Source organism: Triturus cristatus, chromosome 5_2 (genome assembly GCF_964204655.1).
Source record: "Triturus cristatus chromosome 5_2, aTriCri1.1, whole genome shotgun sequence".
NCBI lineage: Eukaryota > Metazoa > Chordata > Amphibia > Caudata > Salamandridae > Triturus > Triturus cristatus.
This window is the reverse complement of record NC_140588.1, coordinates 584,441,804-584,464,736: the sequence shown is the minus strand read 5'-3', so window position 1 is coordinate 584,464,736 and position 22,933 is coordinate 584,441,804.

The window sequence follows — 22,933 nt, the reverse complement described above, 5'->3', positions numbered from 1 at the left end:
TACACAACCTGCTTAGAGGGAGAAGCAAAGACTAATAATGCCATAGAGGGATGGCACAACTCCTTCAACAAATCAATAGGAAAACCTCACCCCAACATTTTATCATTTTTTGGAAATTTTGAATAAGGAGCAAAGGGGCATATTATCAAGCAAGGCGATACAATTATCACCGCTTTAGCGGCAGAAAACTGCCGCTAAAACGGCGATAATGGGCTTGATAAATGCTCTATGGAATTCCAATTGAAGCCCATGTTAAATGTGAAGGACGTCTAACATGGGCTTCAATTGGAATTCCATAGAGCATATTATCAATCCCATTATCGCCGTTTTAGCGGCAGTTTTCTGCTGCTAAGCGGCGATAATTTTATCGCCTGGCTTGATAATATGCCCCAAAGTTTCTAAGAAAGGAGAATAGCACAATCACTGACTGGAAGTCTAAACCCACAAACTTGCAAATGAACAAAAGAAATGTCTGAGCGACTATTGGGACACATTGAACAGTTTTCGTTGATGGTGGCTTCAGTCTACCTAGACAATATTGTGCACATACAACATTTCTAAATAACACTAACATCTATTCTATCTTACTTGCCTGTCATGCAATTCATTTTTTAGAATTAAATCAGTATTTTTGAAAACATTTTTCAAACTAAAAAAATAAAATTCAGGTTTCCTACCTTCAGATGTCTTCTTCTTCGACTCTTGGACTTCCGTAAAATTCCACGGTTCATCAAGAGTCTGGACCACTCAAAATATCCAAATTATGAAAACCATAGTCCATGATGGAATCCAAATCCTGTGCAAAACTATCAAAAGACACACAGATTGGCATAGTCATATTTTACAGCAAACCCAGTGCTGCAAAATATACTGTGTAAACTAAAAAAACCCAACCCCTTAAAATAAATACCAGAAAATGAAGCATTGTTCGCAAAAAATGCAACAAGTAATCCATCATTGCAATCCACCGTCCATACATTTTAAATCGATCCATAATCTGACAACAAGTTAGAACAATCAACCTGATGTGGGCCTACAACCACTATTTGCTTAAGAATGAAAATGGTTAAAACATTCAAAGCATACATCTAAATACTAACATCTAGCTAACTACCTTCCTCCACTCTCCTTACAATAAACTATGCCACCTGCATTCTCTCTTTAATAGGAAAAATTTGTTTTACCTGACAGCAGCTCTTCCTTACTTCTAAACTTGACCACAACGCTCCAACGACTGTTGAAACAGACGCACAACCGGGAACATCATCTCTAAATGTAAAAAGGATAATTTCTCCCATTGAGTTCAATATAAAAGCATGGGAAAACACAAAACAATTTGTAAAAAAAATGTAGATGAACTACTTTTGAAAAGTTACATTTTTTTAAAATGCATATTGATTTAAAATTATATATAATCATGTTTTTAAATGTTTATTCATTGTCACAACTTTTTTTAAATAACCGAATCTTTACATTATTATCTTTATGTGTCCTATTTAAATATTTCAATAAAATATATGTGCATTCATTTCTAATGTTTATTATATTATTTACTGTATTTATTTTTTTTAGGAGTGTACATATATCCATGTTTACCAATTTTTTTATGTTGAAATACTTTATTTTATATTTACAAATATTTATATTTGGGGTTTAAAAAATTCAACACAACCCCAACTCAAAATCCCTATTTCTCCATCATTCCATGACAGATTATAAGTGATAAACCCTCCTAACTATTGTTTTTTAAATATTAGAATACCTATTGAATTAATATTATTTATAACATTTAATTAATATTAAGGTATTAACATTTTTAAACACTCCCCCACCCAAAACCCATACTTCTTTCACATCCTGTGCCACAGGGTGGGTGTAATACCCTCTTCTATTTTCCTTTTTATTCTTTAAAAAGTCATTGCATAATTTTTAAAATTCAAACCAAATTAATATTCAGATATTAAAGGTAATACCTGAGTATTAATACACTCCTGCACCCAAAACCCCTAATTCCCTTGCATCCCATGCCAAAGGGTGGGTGTTACACCCTCACAAGCATTAATTGTAATTATTTTTAAATTTCTAAAAAATGACATTAAGCCATTAGTAATTAATACCTAGGTAATAAAATGAATAACTAAGTAAAGATACACTCCCCAACCCAAAATCCCAAATTCCCTTGCATCCTGTGCCAGAGGGTGGGTGTTAAACCCTCATAAGCATCAGTTGTAATTATTTTAATATAACTAAACATGTATATTGAAATCAATACTGATTAATACACATATATTTAAATTAATACATGGTATTAATACACTTTCCCACCCAAAACCCCTTATTGCTTTCATCCCATGCCAGAGGATTACACCCTCATAAGCATTACATTTAATTATTCCAAAATACCTAAAAATGAATATTAATCTCAATACTGATCAAATATTTTTTTAAATATACCTTAACAAAAAATGCTTACCTAAGGCACTTACCTTAATACTTGTTCTAACAGCATGCGTTGTAATAGCATATGCGTTGTAAAGGCTTGCGTTGTATTAATGTGCATTGTAATGGCATTACATTGTAATGCTTGCGTCATAATGGTAGTTTCCCAATTACACAGATGCTAAATGGGATGAATAACAACAGAGATGGAGGAAGTGTGTAGTTAAGGAAGACAGAATGTACCCAGCTATAACAACAGATAAAATCAAAAAGAATCAAAAACAGGATAATGAAGATGTGGAGACATCACGAAAAATTGATACTGATTCGGGAGATGACCTTTTACATCCACCATCATATGTGACTCCAACATCTGGTTCCAAAAGCATTACAACCACTATCCGTACAGTGGCTGCCTCTGTTGACCCAAATGAGTATTGAGATTGGGGGACTGCCTCCAATGTTCTCAGTTGCAACTGCACCTGTGAAGCAGCCACTGTTGTGATTGTTCCAGGTGTTACTGCTTCTACTGTGACAGTTCCTGTACCAGTATGACAAGTTGTATCAGTTCAGACATTAGCAATTCCTGTAACTACTGCACCAATAAATATTGCTCTGAATCCGATTGTTTCTGATTTCTCAGAGGGGACGCCATGACAGGGTTTATCCCAACGTAGCAAAGCTCACAAATTGTTGCCTGGACCCCCATCACAAAATGTTCAATCATTTAGAGAGTGGAGAAGGGTCTTTTTTTACAACACCAATTGCACAAGGAGAAATACAATCATTTGATTATGGGATTTTCCCTTTGTGATTTGAGTAAACCCTAATGAAAAGGGAACGAGAGGAACTGCTAATCCACCTATTAGTCAAGAAAGGGTGATACCACTAGATGTAGCAAAGCTGGAGGTGGAATTAGAGGTGGAATTAGAAGAAATGATTAGAGGGTGTTTAGATATTTCACATTTGAATCAATATCTGGCAAATGAACGGATGTACTTGAGTAAGGAAATCACAAAACGTGCAGCTGCCACACATGATGCATTGGCAGAATTGGCAGATACATGTGACGTAGATCTCACAAAAATCACCCATTTTCAGAAGAGTTTTAGGACACTTTTGCATGATGAAGCAATTGTGACTATGTTATCTTCAGGAAAGAAATTGCACATTTCTGAATTGGTGAAGTGTATTCGGAAATCAAGCGATTTTGACAGAATGGAGAGCAAGTGGACAACGAAACAATGAAGATAAAGAACCAATCCGATATTACAGAAGTAATTGGTAAACCACCACCAGGACCCCCAGATGAAGGTGAGGTTACAACATTCCTAATGAGAGACGTACCAGGTGGAGGGTTTGTCCAAGTACCATGGAGTAGGGGTTCTCTAACGACATTCACAAAGAACTTTCTAAAATTGAGAGAGAATCCTGCCCAGTGGTGAGCATAAGTTGACAGGTTTGTGAAAAGTTTGAACGCTCTTTGGGTAGACGTAATAAGTCTCCAAGAGGTACACGTTCACGTGCACTCTCAGCTATGGTGATGGCAAAGTATGATGAGGTAATTACCTTTTTGAAAGGAAAAATTCTTGTGAGGGACATTGATTGGTTATAGATCAACATAACTCAGGATCTAAAGAATCAGTGCATGCTTACTATGAACACATGTTGAGGTGTTTAAACAGCAAAGTGGACAAGAAAATACTGAAAAGGTAGATATGGGAAGTTTTGTTTCACAATGTGTTCTTGGGTTATGACCTGAAATCAGTATGACCATACAACAGAATGTGATTTGCTGGTAGACAAAATCTTCAGATGTGATCTTGAGGAATGCAAAGTGCTGTAGTGGTGAACAAGAAATGAAGCAGTAGAAGCTTAAAGAAAATGTATGCTGACACAAATGAAGTTTGCTCAGATATGTTGCCAAAATCAGTTTGCTAAGCAGGAAAGTCAGTGGAATTCGGGGTGTTGTTTTCCAGAATGGAAGAATGATGGTACAAAATGGAGAGGCCTAGGTGTTCGGATTTATCTGAATTCAGGGTTAGATATTGCAATGTTGAAGAAGTCAATTCCTTTTTCCCCATTGCAACAAGCTCAAGGATTGAAAGAGGGGGTGTGGACAGAATCCTATCTGAGTAATTGGTGATGGGCTAATGATGGGCTAATGCAAGGTGTAAACCAAATTAATTTGCAAAATGTTCTGCTTCAAGCCCCAGTTTGGAAAATGCAGATAACAAATCAGTCACAAGTTCCTATGATACAGGTCCCGCAACCCTAGATTTAATATGCATAAGGCACTGGGAGTAAACTTGAATCCATTCCAAAATCCATTTAAACAATTCTCCATGGTTGAGGACAAGAATTTTGATTCTGACAATTCACAATGACGGTGCCTGAAGGAGAGAAAGATTGCATACTTGCCAGAGTCTTGGAGGTAGATCAGAGTGGTCCATTTGTATAAGGAGACGTAAATGCAGTGCTTAATTTGTGCCGGTGCTTTCCGGTGCTTAGCACCGGCACTTATTTGATAGGGCCGGGTCTACATAACACGGCAATATGAATGTCAGTCAGTAATGTAAATAAAATTAAATTACCTCAGACTCGGCGCGTGGCGCGCCTCACTTATGTAAAAAATGTTCATATTAATGACTCCAGCGACCGTCCCTCTGACTCAATTTACTTATTTCAATGATGCAGGTGACGCATTTCAAATTTGCTTTAGGCGCTGCAGCGACATGGCGGATGGTATTGCTGTCAATGGGTGAGCCGCAGGAACAGGACACTGATTGGGCAGGGGGCTGGATTTAGTTATATGGGGGTTGTGCTGTGCGGCAGGCAGCGTGTGCGTGTATTTTATTGGGGTATACCACGCCCCGGCACACGTGCACGCACACGCACGTCCTCACCATCACTAATTAGCAGTTCACAGGCAGTTGGTTAGCCCGCCGTGGAGTGCAGACAGCAGCAGTCCTGGGGCGCCTATTGAATAAAGGCAGGCAGACAGGCAGGCACGGCCGCCCACCCACCACCACCACCAGCAGCAGTAATCGTAAGTAGCAACGCTGCTTTTTTTTATTTTGGACTGGAGCATGGTGGGTGGTGTTACACTGTCTGCGACTGAAAGTCAAGGGTGTGGTAGGTGTACGCCAGCTCCCGCTTGGTGATGAAGTTGGGCTCTCCGGGGTTAACTTTAAAGGCCCTGAAGGTATCCCGTTTGCTTTTTGTTGGGCTGGAGTCACTAGTATGAAATGTACACGTAGTTAGGCCGGACCAGACCTCGCTGTATTCCTGGTTGAAAAGGTAGGTACAGACATGCCAACCCTCCCGATTCAGGCGGGAGACTACCGATTTCAAGGCTAGTCTCCCGCCTCCCGATTCCTGCAAGCAAAAACCCGATTCCTCGGGGTTTCAGCTGACAGGGCTTGGTATTGTGTAACGTGCTAATTCTTCCAGCAATAGTCAGAGTGGTGACGAAGGGGCTCTAGAAGGGGTGACAAAGCCCCATTAATAAGCAAATGGTCTTTTAAAGACCTGTGAAGTACTCGGGGGCGGCTGTGTGTGTGCCTGGGCTGCCACACGGGTGTGGGGGTGAGGGTTGGTATATGCACTGCCAGCAACCTGTCAGGCCAGTGAGTGAGGAACACTTGCATCACCCTCTCTCTGCCTGCCTTTGCGCTCCATGCTTCTGAAAGGTAAGAAAAAAACGTGCATTTGCGTTTCAAATGTCCAATCCTGCAGCAGCACGCTTCCAAGGCCCATGACAGTAACCCGATTCAAGGCCCCATTCTCTCGATTCTTTTTAAAGAATCTCCCACTTTGCTCTTCTGAAATGCTGGCATGTTTGTATAGAATGTGTGTCTGCTACAGGTAGCCTTTTCCGACTTCAGTCCTACTTGGCGCAATGCTGACACAGTAGTGTACAGTGATATCCAATGCTCACTGGGGAAACTAATATCCCTTGATATACTTACAGGCCCTGTGTACTTCAGTGCTCAAGTAGGCCAGAAAGTGAGTACATGAGAACATTTCTGCTCCTAATTTTGGGGTAGAAGTGTAATTCAATAAAATGACATCAATTGACCCTTTAAAGTCCATACATGTCAATACCACTCCTATAGGTGACGAGGGTGTAGGGGTTGAGACCTGCTGACACCCTCAGGCTCTACCTATACTCATGTGGCTCAAGGTAGCCAGTGCATATTAGACCAGAGATTAAGTGCCGCCTGCTCCTATATGTATGAAGGACTGCCCAGAGAATTCAAGTGCATGAGCTGGTACCATTTGTGAATTAGGACCTGCCTCCAAAAAAACACACGTGCACAGGCAAATGAAGTGGTAGGATTTTCTTTTTATTTAGCCATGGTGCACCTCATCGGAATGCTGTACAGCATGGCTAAAATATATTGGCATAGACAAGAGATCCCAAAGGCAAGACCCATGGGCTTTGCCAATGCTGGTTGCTTATTCTCTTTGTTAACTCAAGTCATTGTGTGCATGAACACTTTTCTGCGTGCTTGTGTGTATACATGGATGCTTATATGCCCTCTGGTCTGTGTTCAGGATGCCTCCAAATCTCCCGGCTGCATGCATGGATATTGTTTGTCTATTTATCTTTGTGCATGGACACCTGTGTTTTTAGTGGTCTGTGTGGATAAGTGCCTGTTGGTTTGGGCACATTGGTATGTGTTGTTATGTATCTGTTTTCATTCTGTCCATAAATCATTATACTTAACTGTCCCGATCAGTCCATCCATGTATGAGGGTAAATGTGTTTACTGTGAGTCTGTTTGTATGTGTGTTGCGTAAGATTATGAGTGTCTGTACTTTTTGTGTCAATTGTTGTATAGTTATAAAACGTCATATTAAATAAACAATTACATAAAACACGTTTATTCTTTTATGTGATCTGTTCGTAAAGGTGTGCATATATGTTCTGTACCCCTGTTTACATGTATATTGTAAATAGGCTATACAAAAGCCAGCCCTATCGATTTGGTCAATGCTTTTTCATTTTGAACTATACGCAACATATTGCATTTTTTAAGTGGCACCACCGTACTTTTCTTTGATCGAATTTCACTTCTTGTCAGATGTATTCCTGGGAAAGCCAGTGGCTCGGCCGGATGGATTCTTGGGTGAAAGTTCAGCAAAGCTTTTACCTCTGAGTTCTGTGAGCAAAGCCCTGTACCGAGCACCATAATACGCTAAATCAATTACCATCCAAGAAACGTAAAGCCGAGTTGTCTTTCAGACCCTGCTCTCATGAATTCATTCCGTGCCAGCCCTATTCTCCAAGGGGTTCCAGTATTTCTGCAACAGGTTCTGCTTATCCGAAGGGGGTCCTGAGCACAATTGTTTGACAAATCGACACCAAAAGTGCTTCTGATTGGAACTCCGGAGCAGGCCGTCAGAATGTTAACCCTTTAGTGTGCGCACGACGGCTCCCGGCCATCGTGCATTACAATGGGCGTGTGCGCACGACGGCCGGGAGCCGTCGGGATCGCGAACGCTGTTTATTTCTCCCGCACAGCGGGAGAAATAAACCTGCACGCAAGGGGTTAAACCTCTCCTTATTCTGCAGAAAAAACGCCCCTACGTTATATATATTTTCTAAGGTGTATGTTACAAAAGGGAAAACGCTGCGTTTGGATGATTTACTCAGTAGTTTTTTTTTCTTTCTGTCACTTTTTTTTTTATTTTTATTTACCTTGAAATTAAAATCGCAACAAAGCCTGTAAAATATTAACCACAAGAGTACAACACCTGTGTTTAATAAGTCAAAATACATAAAAATAGTCTGAATTTTATCACTTTTAGGACTGAGATTGTATGTAGTTGTGCTGGTACTATCACTGGCAGCGCTGGCAGGGGTAATGGGTGGTGTAGGCTGTCGAGATCTCCCGAAAAGGGCCCTGTCACTCATTTTTATTTACAAATTAAGCACTGGGGTGGAGCAACTAGAGTAAGTGGGTGGAGCCACTGGTGGAAGTGGGTGGAGCTGAGAGGAGTGGGTGTGGCCTCCTAAAAAGAAATTGAGCACCTGCACTTCATATTTTACAAATTAAGCACTGCGTAAATGGCCAGCGAGTGTCATCCTTTATTGACAAAGGTGCTACCTGTTTCATTGTTAGTCCTAGACCTACACCTCTCTATTGTGTAGCTTACATATTGGTGCCGATCACGATCCGGTAAAAAATGTCCCCGTACGACTCGTATCGGGTCTTTTTACCGTACGAATCGTACAAGTGCCGTACGAACTGGCAATCACGATTCGCATGGTAAAAAGTCCATACGAACCGCACTGGGAATCATTCCCCACACGTCCTCGGGTCGGAAAATGTGTCCGACACGTCCTCGGACGATTTACCTTACAAACGTAAAAATCCAAGTCTGACCGAGGAATCACGATCCATCCCGTGCGTCCGAGCGTTCAACCGTATGGAAAAAACACCGTCCGCACCGAACACCTATAGCAACCATGGAGACATGTGCCCGCATACGCGCCCAACACTCCCCCCAGCCCCCGTACGTCCGACACGTACCCCCCGTATATGTATACCCCCACCCGTCTAGGTACACCCCAGTACGTTCCAGTCGTACCCCCACCCCAGTACGTGTCGTACCACCGTCAATGTACACCCCCCCACCCCTGTACGTGTCGTACCACCGTCTATGTACACCCCAGTACGTTCCAGTCGTACCCCCACCCCAGTACGTGTCGTACCACCGTGAACCTACACCCCAGTACGTTCGAGCCCCACCCCCACCCCAGTACGTGTCATACCCCCCGTGTACCTACACCCCAGTATGTTCCAGTCGTACCCCCACCCCTGGACGTGTCGTACCACCGTGAACCTACACCCCAGTACGTTCGAGTCCTACCCCCACCCCAGTACGTGTCATACCCCCCGTGTACCTACACCCCAGTACGTTCCAGTCGTACCCCCACCCCAGTACGTGTCGTACCCCCGTGTACCTACACCCCAGTACGTTCGAGCCCCACCCCCACCCCAGTACGTGTCATACCCCCCATGTACCTACACCCCAGTACGTTCCAGTCGTACCCCCACCCCAGTACGTGTCGTACCCCCCGTGTACCTACACCCCAGTACGTTCGAGCCACACCCCCACCCCAGTACGTGTCATAGCCCCGTCTACCTACACCCCAGTACGTTCCAGTCGTACCCCCACCCCAGTACGTGTCGTACCACCGTGAACCTACACCCCAGTACGTTCCAGTCGTACCCCCTCCCCAGTACGTGTCGTACCAACGTCAATGTACACCCCAGTACGTTCCAGTCGCACCCCCACCCCAGTACGTGTCGTACCCCCCGTGTACCTACACCCCAGTACGTTCGAGCCCCACCCCCACCCCAGTACGTGTCATACCCCCCGTGTACCTACACCCCAGTACGTTCCAGTCGTACCCCCACCCCAGTACGTGTCGTACCACCGTCAATGTACACCCCCCCACCCCTGTACGTGTCGTACCACCGTCAATGTACACCCCCCCACCCCTGTACGTGTCGTACCACCGTCTATGTACACCCCAGTACGTTCGAGCCCCACCCCCACCCCAGTACGTGTCATACCCCCCGTGTACCTACACCCCAGTACGTTCCAGTCGTACCCCCACCCCAGTACGTGTCGTACCAACGTCAATGTACACCCCAGTACGTTCCAGTCGCACCCCCACCCCAGTACGTGTCGTACCCCCCGTGTACCTACACCCCAGTACGTTCGAGCCCCACCCCCACCCCAGTACGTGTCATACCCCCCGTGTACCTACACCCCAGTACGTTCCAGTCGTACCCCCACCCCAGTACGTGTCGTACCACCGTCAATGTACACCCCCCCACCCCTGTACGTGTCGTACCACCGTCAATGTACACCCCCCCACCCCTGTACGTGTCGTACCACCATCAATGTACACCCCCCCACCCCTGTACGTGTCGTACCACCGTCTATGTACACCCCAGTACGTTCGAGCCCCACCCCCACCCCAGTACGTGTCATACCCCCCGTGTACCTACACCCCAGTACGTTCCTGTCGTACCCCCACCCCAGTACGTGTCGTACCCCCCGTGTACCTACACCCCAGTACGTTCGAGCCACACCCCCACCCCAGTACGTGTCATAGCCCCGTCTACCTACACCCCAGTACGTTCCAGTCGTACCCCCACCCCAGTACGTGTCGTACCACCGTCAATGTACACCCCCCCACCCCTGTACGTGTCGTACCACCGTCAATGTACACCCCCCCACCCCTGTACGTGTCGTACCACCGTCCATGTACACCCCAGTAGTTCCTGGCGCACCCCCAACACAACCTCCTAAGTACGGAGCGCACCCCATGCCCCAACATCACAACCGCATGTACGAGTCGTACAAAGCCACACACAAGGACATAATCGTACAACCAAATGGCCCATGTACACACCGTACACACGCTCAAAACGCACGTACACAACCAGGACAAAACAAAACAACACAAGAATACACCATTCGAAAGGCACACAGCCACTAAACATGGCCAACAACCACTAAAATAACACAATCACTGACCTGCAACTGCCAAAAACAAACAGAGGCCCAATACACCACCACTCCTCATAACACACCCACCCAAAATTCAAACACTGCCACACCCACACATGGACCAATAAAAAGGGCCCACACACACAAACCATGAGCCTTTGCAACAGACTCACTGCTGCCAGACACCACAGAACCAGACTACAAGCTACACCACACCTTACACTTGCACACCTTCACACGACCACCCTCACAAACACCCTCTCATTACATTCACACACACACACAACCATCCACACCCCCCCCAACATCCACACACCCCCCACACCCACACCATCCCCACCCACACCCCTCACCATGCCCACTACCAAGAATCCAAAGTTCAGTCACCGAGAGTTGGAGGTCCTTGTTGATCAAATCCTCAGAGTCGAGCCACAGATCTTTGGAACATTGGTCAGAAGCACCAGCCAGGCAGCCAAAACAGCCATGTGGCAGACCATAGTCGATGCTGTGAATGCCGTTGCGGACACCAGGAGGACCAAGCAGGATTGCCAGAACAGGTGGTACGATCTGCGGAGGAGGGTCAGAGCCAAGAGGCAGGAGGAACACGACCAGGCCAACGCCACCGGAGGAGGGCCCTCCCGCAGAGCCGTACAGTACCATCCCTGGGAGGAGAGGGTGATGGCCATACTGCCGGTGGAGGCAGTTGAAGGAGTAGAAGGACTCCGAGACCCGGGTGAGTACACAAACAACGCACCTCACATGGGGGGAACTGCAACCACAACCAAAATTACTAACAGGCACGCAACCACCACAAGCCATCGCATGACTCAACCACACTCCATGAGCAGGCACATGCCACTGCTGCCACCATGCCCCATGCACCCAGCTGGACAATGTCAAGTCACAGGCCACAGAAGACAACAACACATGACACGGTAACCCGGATGGCGGGAGGCTGGGCACCAAAAATCACATAGTGCGACTCCAAAGCAGATAACAATGCCCTCTGCCCATATGGCCTAGGTCACAGCCAGACAAACACTGTGTCCCAACACAGGAATGACTTGCCAGCAAATGGCGGACGCCTTGCATCAACACATGGGGGTGAAGGCACTGTTTTGCACATGACAGCAGCTAATGAACAGCCAACATTGTGAAAGAGTGGCAGCACACACCACCACAGCAGCAGCGCACAGACACACAGCAGACAAAATGGGTGCCTGGAGATCAGAAACAAACTCACATCAACAGGCCAAGGGCCACTCAAAGATCTGCTAACAGTGTGTGCCCAGGAAGCTGGGCCAAGGTGACAGAGGGTGACACACGGAGGGAGGGAGAGGGGGACACAGAGGGAGGGAGAGGGGGACTGAGAGGGAGGGAGACGGACAGAGGGAGGAGGCTGACACACGGAGGGAGGGAGGAGGCTGACACACAGAGGGAGGGAGAGGGGGACAGAGAGGGAGGGAGAGGGGGACAGAGAGGGAGGGAGACACAGGAAGACGGACAGAGGGAGGAGGCTGACACACAGAGGGAGGGAGAGGGGGACAAAGAGGGAGGGAGAGGGGGACAGAGAGGGAGGGAGAGGGGGACAGAGAGGGAGGGAGAGGGGGACAGAGAAGGAGGGAGACACAGGGAGAGCAAATCAGTCCTTTGGTGTGTGGGAATGTCTGCTCGTCAGCAGGTGGACTGCGTGCATGTAGACAAGGGTGGCCAGTGCCAGAACCCCCCCTCTTCATCATGGCAAAACGCAGGGCCATGTCACAACCTGTACACGAGCACAAGGACAGCCACCTGCATCATATAAGTGTGTGGATCCACTCCATGTGCACATGTACAGTGCTACAAGGAAGGCGCAAATGCATGGCTCGCCACACCTGCACACTCCACTGCTGACTGCAGTCACACTTGACGCAGCAAGTAAGACTGTGCCACACATAGCTAAAGGGGCCAAATTGGTGCCCAAGGGACACACCCATGCACAAGTGCACTGTGAGTGGAATGCAAGACAGATCCTAATTCCAAGAGGAAATGTGCCAACTTTGAAACGGATGAAACATGGATGTTGCATGGACCAAAATTAACATTTTCTCTCTCACACACAGGTCAACGTCGTGCTGCACCCCCCAACACTGGGGGGGAACACTCACAGGACCCGGATCTGCAGGAGACCGATCCCACCGGCAGCGACCACTCTCACCACTCTGCGGACGACCCCGACCGACCTGGCCCCTCTGGTGTCCAACCACCTGCAGCACCTGCGTCAGGTACAACCGTGCCAACTACCACCCCCACTCCTGCCACATCCCAGGAGACACCCAGGATCCCTGCCCCAACACCACAATGCAGCCAGGCTCGCCAGGAGGGACACGGTGTCCCGGGCACCCAGGAGGAGGCAGGCGACAACGCCAATGCCACCCCTCAGGGGTCCCGGAGACCCGATGTGCCCACAAGTGCAGGCCAGACGCAAGTGGGCAGGGGTGGTGGGAGTGGAGGACGGCGGAGGCGCGAGCCTTACCAGTTGGCTGGGGATCCGGTATTTTCCCATGTCCGTAACATTCTGGACTCATACCGGCAGGACACCACGGGCATGGCCCAGGTTGTGTCCGTCCTCGAGGGGATCAAGGTCCAGCAGGCCCAGCAACATGCGGAGCTAATAGCCTGTCTACAGGTACACCAACGGAGGATGGAGGACAGACAGGCTGAGCAAGTGACGGCGTTCCAGGGGATTCACGCTACACTCCGTCGGATGGCCGACACCATGGCCGACCCTCCCTGTGCCAGAAGGCGGAGAACATCACCACCCACAGGGAGGGATCAGGAGGAGGAGGAGGAAACATCCGACGGAGCATCCCAGACGTCGTCACGGCCTGCTGCTGAGGTTCCCCGCAGGAAGCCGGGTCGTCCACGGAAAGGACCGTGAGGGTGGCTGCTACATCACCATCTCCCAGGACACCTGGCCTGGCACCTGGCCCACTGGAGCAACAGCATCACAGCATCAAGAGACATTCTCTGCCACATGGCCCTGCTGGTCACTGGCTGACCAATGTTGACAAAGACTGTGGCATAGACTCTGAGGATTTCCAATGGCAAGGACACCAACTCCCCTACTGAACTTTGGATTCCCTAATCCCGGAAAGCCCCTCACTTTATTTCCCCCCCCCCCCCCAATAATAAATCACACTATTAAGAGTAGATGCCTGCTGGTAGCATTATTACCTAACATGTGTCTTGTACAGTCTAAACATGCCTGAGTCATCTGTTCACTTCAACCATCCACACCCTGGGGCCTGAGTCTGGCACAGGACACATGGGTCACAGTTTATTAGGCAAGACAGACATGGAGCACCATACACACCCGTGATGGGCAGAACCAGCTGAGGGGGTGGCCGAACAACCGTGCTGACAGACACATTGAGTACAGCAACAGTCATGCGCAGAGGTCAGGGATCCTGGCCAGTGTCCTGGGGGGCACCCAGGTATGTGTAGACAGGTGGCAGAACCATGTCCTGCAAGCTTGTGTCCGGTGGATGCAGAGAATGGGGTCATGGACAACGTTGGATGCATGGGGATGGCACATGTCACAATACCCACACAGTCATGGACATCATGCCCAATACACAGTCTCAGCACACACACACAGCTTGCATCTTGCCACTCGACACATTGACACATAGCCACAATCAGGGAATACCATGCCAGACATGCAGGATGCACCGTGCCAACACACCAGCATTGACTGAGAAGAGGCACCTTGGAGGCATAGGGACACCTTTATTAGTCATGTTTTTGGGATTGCAGAGGCAACTCGAAGTACACATGAACACATCATGTGAAGTAACATGTGGGTCCAACACTGGCACCCCCCTTCTGCAGCACAAATGCGTGATAGCCATGGAACTGGCACACAAGTGTCGGCTAACAGCTAAAACCCACAGCTGCACACGGAGAGCCTGACATACACCATAGATCCGCTGATGTGGAAGTCCCACGCCATGTCAAGACAATGTTAACCGTATGTGTCCGAGGGCAGTGTCACACACATTGATGCCATCATCACAATCCACTATCCCATCACTGATGACTGACAACCAGGCAGCCCATCTATTCAGGTGTACCCAGCTGCATGTCGTGTCCCATGGGGATGCCACATGTCTGCAGAGGAACCAAACCCCGACCGGGGCAGTGTGCACACATCGTGAACAACTGCCACACCCAATACACCCCAGATGCATCCCTTACCCCATGGAGACTTCCAAACGTGTCCGTGCCTGTAACGCTGAGTCAGCCCACGATGTCATGTCCATGAGGAATAGCAGTGCCACAACAATGCAACCAGCAAACGGCATGCGCAGGTACCTGGGGAAGAGAGACACACAAGAAGTCAGCCACAAAAAGCACAGCCACTTGCATGTGCATTTACTCGACACATGTATGGATGACAACATGCTAGGTCACAATTATGACTGGGGAAATACTACCATCACTGCCACCATCACTCCAGTGACACACCCACACACACCTCTGACCCACGTGCCATACATGCAGGTGGAGACACACATCACAACGCATGCCACACGGCGACCAATGCGTGCACACTCAGACCCTGGTACTCACCACTAAGCAAAGAAGTCGCGTATGAGCCGAGTCCGGATGTCCTCTTGCGGCTCCACATCCTCCACATCACTAGCCCCATTGCCAAGCCCTTCGTCCTCCACGGGTGGATGGTCCTCGTCATGTTGATTCAGGATGAGTGGCACAGCTCTTTCAACTGCCATGTTGTGCAGCATGCAGCAGACCATGAAGATCTTGCAGACCTTCGCCGGGGCATAAGGGAGTGCACCGCCGGTCTTGTGGAGGCACCGGAATCGGCTCTTCAGCATGCCAAACGTCCTCTCTATCACTCGCCTTGTCCGGCCATGGGCGGTGTTATAGCGGAGCTGGGCCGGCGTGATGGGGTTGCGGAGAGGTGTCAGCAGCCAAGGCATGTTGGGATAGCCAGCGTCCCCTACATGGGAAGCACATGGACATCGTTAGAACTGGTGAAGCGGTCGTCCTGGTCGGCTATACAGAATACAGGACAGACAGACTGTACCCACCAACAACACATGCCCGTTCGTTGCGCAGCTGCATCATCATATCAGGCATCCCGCTACGCCTCATGATGTAGGCATCGTGTGCTGACCCTGGGAAACGAGCACAGACATGTGAAATCACCATATTGGACAGACACACCACAAGGGCATTGATGGAGTGGTAGTGCTTCCGATTGCGGTACGCCACCTCCCGTGCGTGTGGTGGTACCAAACCTACATGTGTCCCATCTATGGACCCAATGACATGGGGCATCCCTCCCAGGGCATAGAATCCACGCTTGACCTCAGTCATCTGTTCAGGGGTTGGGAACTTGATGAAGTCATCCAGGTGAATCAACATGGCCTCCAAGAAATCATGCAGCACACCGCTGAACATGCTCTGGGACATGCCACCAACATGAGCTATGGTATTTTGGAAGGTACCCGTGGCAAGAAAATGTAGGGCAGCCATTACCTTCAGCTGGGGTGTCAGTGCCGTAGGATACCTGTGCTGCGGTTGCAGGTGTGGTGCCAGTCTCGCCGTCAGCTCCAGAATCAACGGTTGGGTGAAGCGGTAGAGCCGGATCCTGTCATTCTCCTGCATGGTAGCCAAGTCTGGAATTCTTCGGGCAAGAGGCGGCGCTCTGCAGTAATTTGGAAGTGACAAGGAAGAGTGAGTGCACTACGAGAACAACTCATGTCTACTGAGCACATGTAAATCTGGCAATACACACATGCTACATAGGGAGTCAGGTATGTGCTACATGCCCAGGACACGTATGGATGCAAGGTGACACTCCTTCCAAGACCCAGCTACACACGGTGATTGAGAACCTCCCCATGCCACGCCATGGAAATAGCTGTGTCCCAGTGCAAGTGCACAGCCCGACGCAAGACAGGAGTGACATACACCCACACATCAGCAGAAGTGGGATGCCGATTGCAGAGACTGGTAGCGGAACACTGGAGCCACAGGTCACATGACATTACACTAGTCCAGCCCACACACCTTGCCATGAAGGTGCACATGTCATGACTCACCACACATTCCTTGTGAGGATGCTGACATGGCCTTGTCACGCTACTCCGTGTCCCATGCATACATGTGCACCTCACATCCGATAACACATGTGGCATGGTGTGCGGAACAGTGTGCAATGACAATCTACACACAGCCACATGTTGGTTGCTGCAACGGCTGCAGCTTTTGAGGGTGCTACAACATCAACCTGATGTAAATCCCGGACACATATATGACATAGTCACATTGTGCACTGTGGGTAGTGACAAGTCATGTGTCATGACCCCTGTACCGGGCATCATGGGACACTTCCGTGTGTTGGTGTCCGTGCCATGCCAGTGACGCTCACCCCAAGTGCGCAGTCCCACATGCACACATGTCAAAGGAGTCAAGGGCATGCCTGGCACACATTGCACCCTCACACAGTACACCTGTACACATCTCATCATACATCTGGTGCCTTCTCCACTCAGGAGGCATGTTCCACATCACAGCCTGTGACACCTGTGCCCCACACATGTAGTAATGCACAGACGATGCCTTGATGTCCATTCCTGGACAAGTATGTCCATCCATGGACAAGTATGTCCGCCCTATTCCTACCTGTGTGTCGCCTATCACCACAGTGATGTGTAAAAACCGCCGTACTGCTGCTGAGAGGGCCTGTGCATGTTCCCAAATCACTGTGGGAGTGCTGCCGTATGTGTACCCATCGTGATGGCGAGCGTACAGGCATTTGTACGGTCCGTAGCACTACGAGTACGCATACGCGTGCAGACCCATAGTGATAGGGCCGTACACACGCATGTACGCTCACTATCACTATGGGTCTGCACACGTATGCGTACCCGTAGTGGTACGGACCGTACACTCGCATGTACGCTCACTATCACTATGGGTCTGCACGCGTATGCGTACTCGTAGTGGTACGGACCGTACACACGCATCTATGCTCACTATCACTATGGGTCTGCACGCGTATGCGTACCCGTAGTGGTACGGACCGTACACTCGCATGTACGCTCACTATCACTATGGGTCTGCACGCGTATGCGTACTCGTAGTGATAGTGAGCGTACATGCGAGTGTACGGTCCGTACCACTACGGGTACGCATACGCGTGCAGACCCATAGTGATAGGGCCGTACACACGCATCTATGCTCACTATCACTATGGGTCTGCACGCGTATGCGTACTCGTAGTGATAGTGAGCGTACATGCGAGTGTACGGTCCGTACCACTACGGGTACGCATACGCGTGCAGACCCATAGTGATAGGGCCGTACACACGCATCTATGCTCACTATCACTATGGGTCTGCACGCGTATGCGTACTCGTAGTGATAGTGAGCGTACATGCGAGTGTACGGTCCGTACCACTACGGGTACGCATACGCGTGCAGACCCATAGTGATAGGGCCGTACACACGCATCTATGCTCACTATCACTATGGGTCTGCACGCGTATGCGTACTCGTAGTGATAGTGAGCGTACATGCGAGTGTACGGTCCGTACCACTACGGGTACGCATACGTGTGCAGACCCATAGTGATAGGGCCGTACACACGCATCTATGCTCACTATCACTATGGGTCTGCACGCGTATGCGTACTCGTAGTGATAGTGAGCGTACATGCGAGTGTACGGTCCGTACCACTACGGGTACGCATACGCGTGCAGACCCATAGTGATAGGGCCGTACACACGCATCTACGCTCACTATCACTATGGGTCTGCACGCGTATGCGTACTCGTAGTGGTACGGACCGTACACACGCATCTACGCTCACTATCACTATGGGTCTGCACGCGTATGCGTACCCGTAGTGGTACGGACCGTACACTCGCATGTACGCTCACTATCACTATGGGTCTGCACGTGTATGCGTACTCGTAGTGATAGTGAGCGTACATGCGAGTGTACGGTCCGTACCACTACGGGTACGCATACGCGTGCAGACCCATAGTGATAGGGCCGTACACACGCATCTATGCTCACTATCACTATGGGTCTGCACGCGTATGCGTACTCGTAGTGATAGTGAGCGTACATGCGAGTGTACGGTCCGTACCACTACGGGTACGCATACGCGTGCAGACCCATAGTGATAGGGCCGTACACACGCATCTATGCTCACTATCACTATGGGTCTGCACGCGTATGCGTACCCGTAGTGGTACGGACCGTACACACGCATCTACGCTCACTATCACTATGGGTCTGCACGCGTATGCGTACTCGTAGTGATAGTGAGCGTACATGCGAGTGTACGGCCCGTACCACTACGAGTACGCATACGCGTGCAGACCCATAGTGATAGTGAACGTAGGCATGCATGTACGGGCCGTTGCCATGCATTTGGGGTGCCCTAGGGCCCCGAAACGCACCGTACCTGTGTGTGATGCTCCAAATTACATAGGGGACAAGTATTAAGGCCTACATGCATGCTGGTTGTCATGGAGACCAAGTTCAAATTTCGAAATTGTTCTGGAAGGTGCACAGCAGAAGTCAGTTGGAATTCTTCTACTTTGTTGCAATGTGTTTGTGGGGCTGACATCATGCAGGAGAATGAAACCGATAGAGAACCCACAGACTGCTAGGTTTGAAGGGATTGGTGGAAACATAGGATGCAAATGTGAGTGACCAATCACTCTGTACTCCTGTGCATGAGACTGGGCAGAAGGGCACATATAAGGCAGCCAGGTCCAATGAGGGAGCACTTGCCTGCACATCTTTGCATTCGTCGACCCAGCTGCTGCTACTGATTCCCTGGAACCATGACAAGGGCTGTGGAGAGGACACAGCCATTCACCCTGGAGGAGAACATGGCTCTGCTGGATGTGATCCTCCCACAGTACTCCATGCTGTATGGGCGACCAGGGTATCAGGTGAGTGCATAGGCCACTGCCACAGACTGTCCCTATGTTGTGACTGTGACTTCTGCCATTGCGTCCAGGTGTAACGCACATGCCATGTACTGTCGGGGGGGTCCCAGGGGGGGGTGCCTGATGTCTCCCAGCAGTGCCCTGAGACAGGAGGGGTGGGGGACTATCACTCACAGCAGTGCCCTGAGACAGGAGGGGTGGGGGCCTATCACTCACAGCAGTGCCCTGAGACAGGAGGGGTGGGGGCCTATCACTCACAGCAGTGCCCTGAGACAGGAGGGGTGGGGGCCTATCACTCACAGCAGTGCCCTGAGACAGGAGGGGTGGGTGGGATGCACAGTGTGAGCCTTGATCATTGATTGTGACATTGCCATCATTCCACCTGTGTACCCACTGTGGCACGTACTGCTTTTTCCCTCACCAGGGGATGATGTCCCTATGACAAAGGTGCAATGCGTTGGCTGCATGACATGCCTTGTTGTAACCAGCTAATTTGTACCCATATGTCTCTCTGTGACATGTGGCTGGTGTATTGATGTGGTGTCACTTGTTCCTCCTCACAGGTAGGCGCCACTGCCAAGGAGCAGATCTGGCTGACCGCCGTCAGTGCCGTGAGGGGTGTGGATGGTCGGAGGCGGAGCCTGCCCCAGGTGAGGAAACGCTGGCAGGATATCCGGTGCTGGACGCGGAGGATTGCACGGCTCCTGCTGGGGGACTCACCTGAGAGCCACAAGAACCGCGGCCGCCGCCGTCTGAGCCACCTCCACAGGCGTGTGCTGCCGGTGGTCTTTCCAGACCTGGAGAGGCGCTTACAGGCGATGCAGCAGCCGGAAGGGGGTAGGTACATGTGTGTTTGTTGTGTGTCACCGGCATTTGTAAGGGCACAGTAGCATGAATTCACTGGCAGGGTTTAAAGGTGCTGTGCAGATCCTGTTTGCCCCAGTATAGCGCTGTGCCCCTGCCACCCTTCCCCTCCTTGCAATGTGTTCCCTGGTCTGTGTGTAGTCACTCCTTCACAAGGTAATGTAGGCTGGCGCTTGGTCCACGAGAACAATGACTGTAGCATCATGTGTGGGGGTGGTGTGTAACAGGTTGTGGGACCTTGCCTGTGCACTGTCAAGTTCACTGCATGTGGGTTCCATGTCAGTTGGCACTGATGCTGACTCCAGACATGGGAGTTGGTCTCTCATGTGTCATGCCTTACAGCGCGCATGTCCTATGTAGTGGCCTGTGACATGATGTGCATGAGTGTGCGATACACATAGTGCAGGGATGGTGACGTGTGTTGCAGTCATTACCATTCAGTAGCATGTAGTTGCGTGCCCACTACTGTCCCCTGGGGCACCTTTTCCTCAGTGGTGTATGTGTCATCATAAACGTGGCCAATCTCAGTGTCTACAGCGTAGGTTGTGCTCTGTGCCATTGTCCCCTGTCACCATGTATATAGACGTGCTATTTTGTACAGGTGTCCACTGTGCAGCCTGACCTGATTGTCCTTCTTCATACTCACAGTTGCCAGTGCCTGTGTGTCTTGTTATACTCATCTGAGGATGGGCACTGGTACCTCATTATTTGTACAGGCGCACCTTGGCTGTTTGGCGTCCAATCTTGCTTTTTGCCTGCCCCTGTGTGTATCACCCAGACTATGAGATGTTGGTGCCACCTGTGTCTCAACAATTTGCCTCGTGTAGGGTCTTGTTGGGGTGGGCAATGCCTATGTGTTAAATCCTGATTTCCACTTGCTGGGTCTGGGCAGTGTGTGATGTGTCTGGACACACACGCAATGTGCAGTGACCGAGTCATGTTGTGCATGTTTTCAGCATTACCTATGCAGCATGTGTCTCAAGTTCATGGATATGGTCCCTGGTCATCGGTATTTTCGCCAACGCTGTGTGGTGCAGATGCAGTGCTGGATTGTCCCCAGGGCCTGGGTGCTATGTCAGACTCCGTTTCCTGTGTTTAGCTATTGTCTCATGCTCTCCATGGTATTTCAGTGGCATGGTGGCTCAACCAACTGTGATTCATGCCCTACATCGGTACCCTGTTCAGTAGATGTTAGGGATCTTCCTTTTCAGGCCATGCAATGTTACCTATGTAGATTGGACTCATGTGACAGATGTGTACAGGTGTCTGATTAATTTCTGTCTCTCCACCCTGCCCACAGCATCGTCGGGGGACACAGAGGGAGACATGGACACAGACCAGGCGGAGGGACCGAGCACCAGTGCCAGCCGTGACATCGGGTCTGGCACATCGAGTGGGACAGAGGCGGAGGAGAGTGTGGCCGAGGACCTGTCGACTGGCACATCAGACTACGAAGCTGACAGGTCCGAGGAGGATGTCTCCGAGTGGGCGGAGGCTGCACCAGCAGCTGACAGCGGAACAACACCTCGCACCGCCCCCTCAGTTTCCACCAGCCGCCTCCCACTTGCTCGTGTCCCTTCCCAGCGTGCCCGGTCACAGCATGTCTCCTTCCTGCCAGGCACCGCACCCCCTGCCCCTGTCTCCACTGCTGCCGCCAATGCAGAGTCTGTGGACATCCAGCGGCAACTGCAGGTTGGTCAGGCTGCGATCCTTAATGTCCTCCATGCCCACGGCAAAACCCTCACCAACATCGAGGCTTTCTTGGAGGGCATTCATTCATCGCAGGCTGACCAACGCAACTTGCTGAGGTCCATAGACTCCACACTGACTGCAGCAGTGGGTCTCCTGCAGCGCGACCTCCCCCCACCTACCCCTGCCCCATCCACACTTCCCACTCCCATGCCTGTCCCACGTACACCCAGACGTCGGCATGCACCCACATCAACGGACACGGGCACCACACCAGCAGGGAAGGTCCACCGCACTCCTCCTGACACGCACACACAGGGTGAGGTAGGCACACCCACTGGGTCGGGGGGCAAACGTGTGACACGCAGCCATAGTGGGAGTCCGCATTCCACCCAGTCCACTCCCTCCAAATCCCCTCCCCT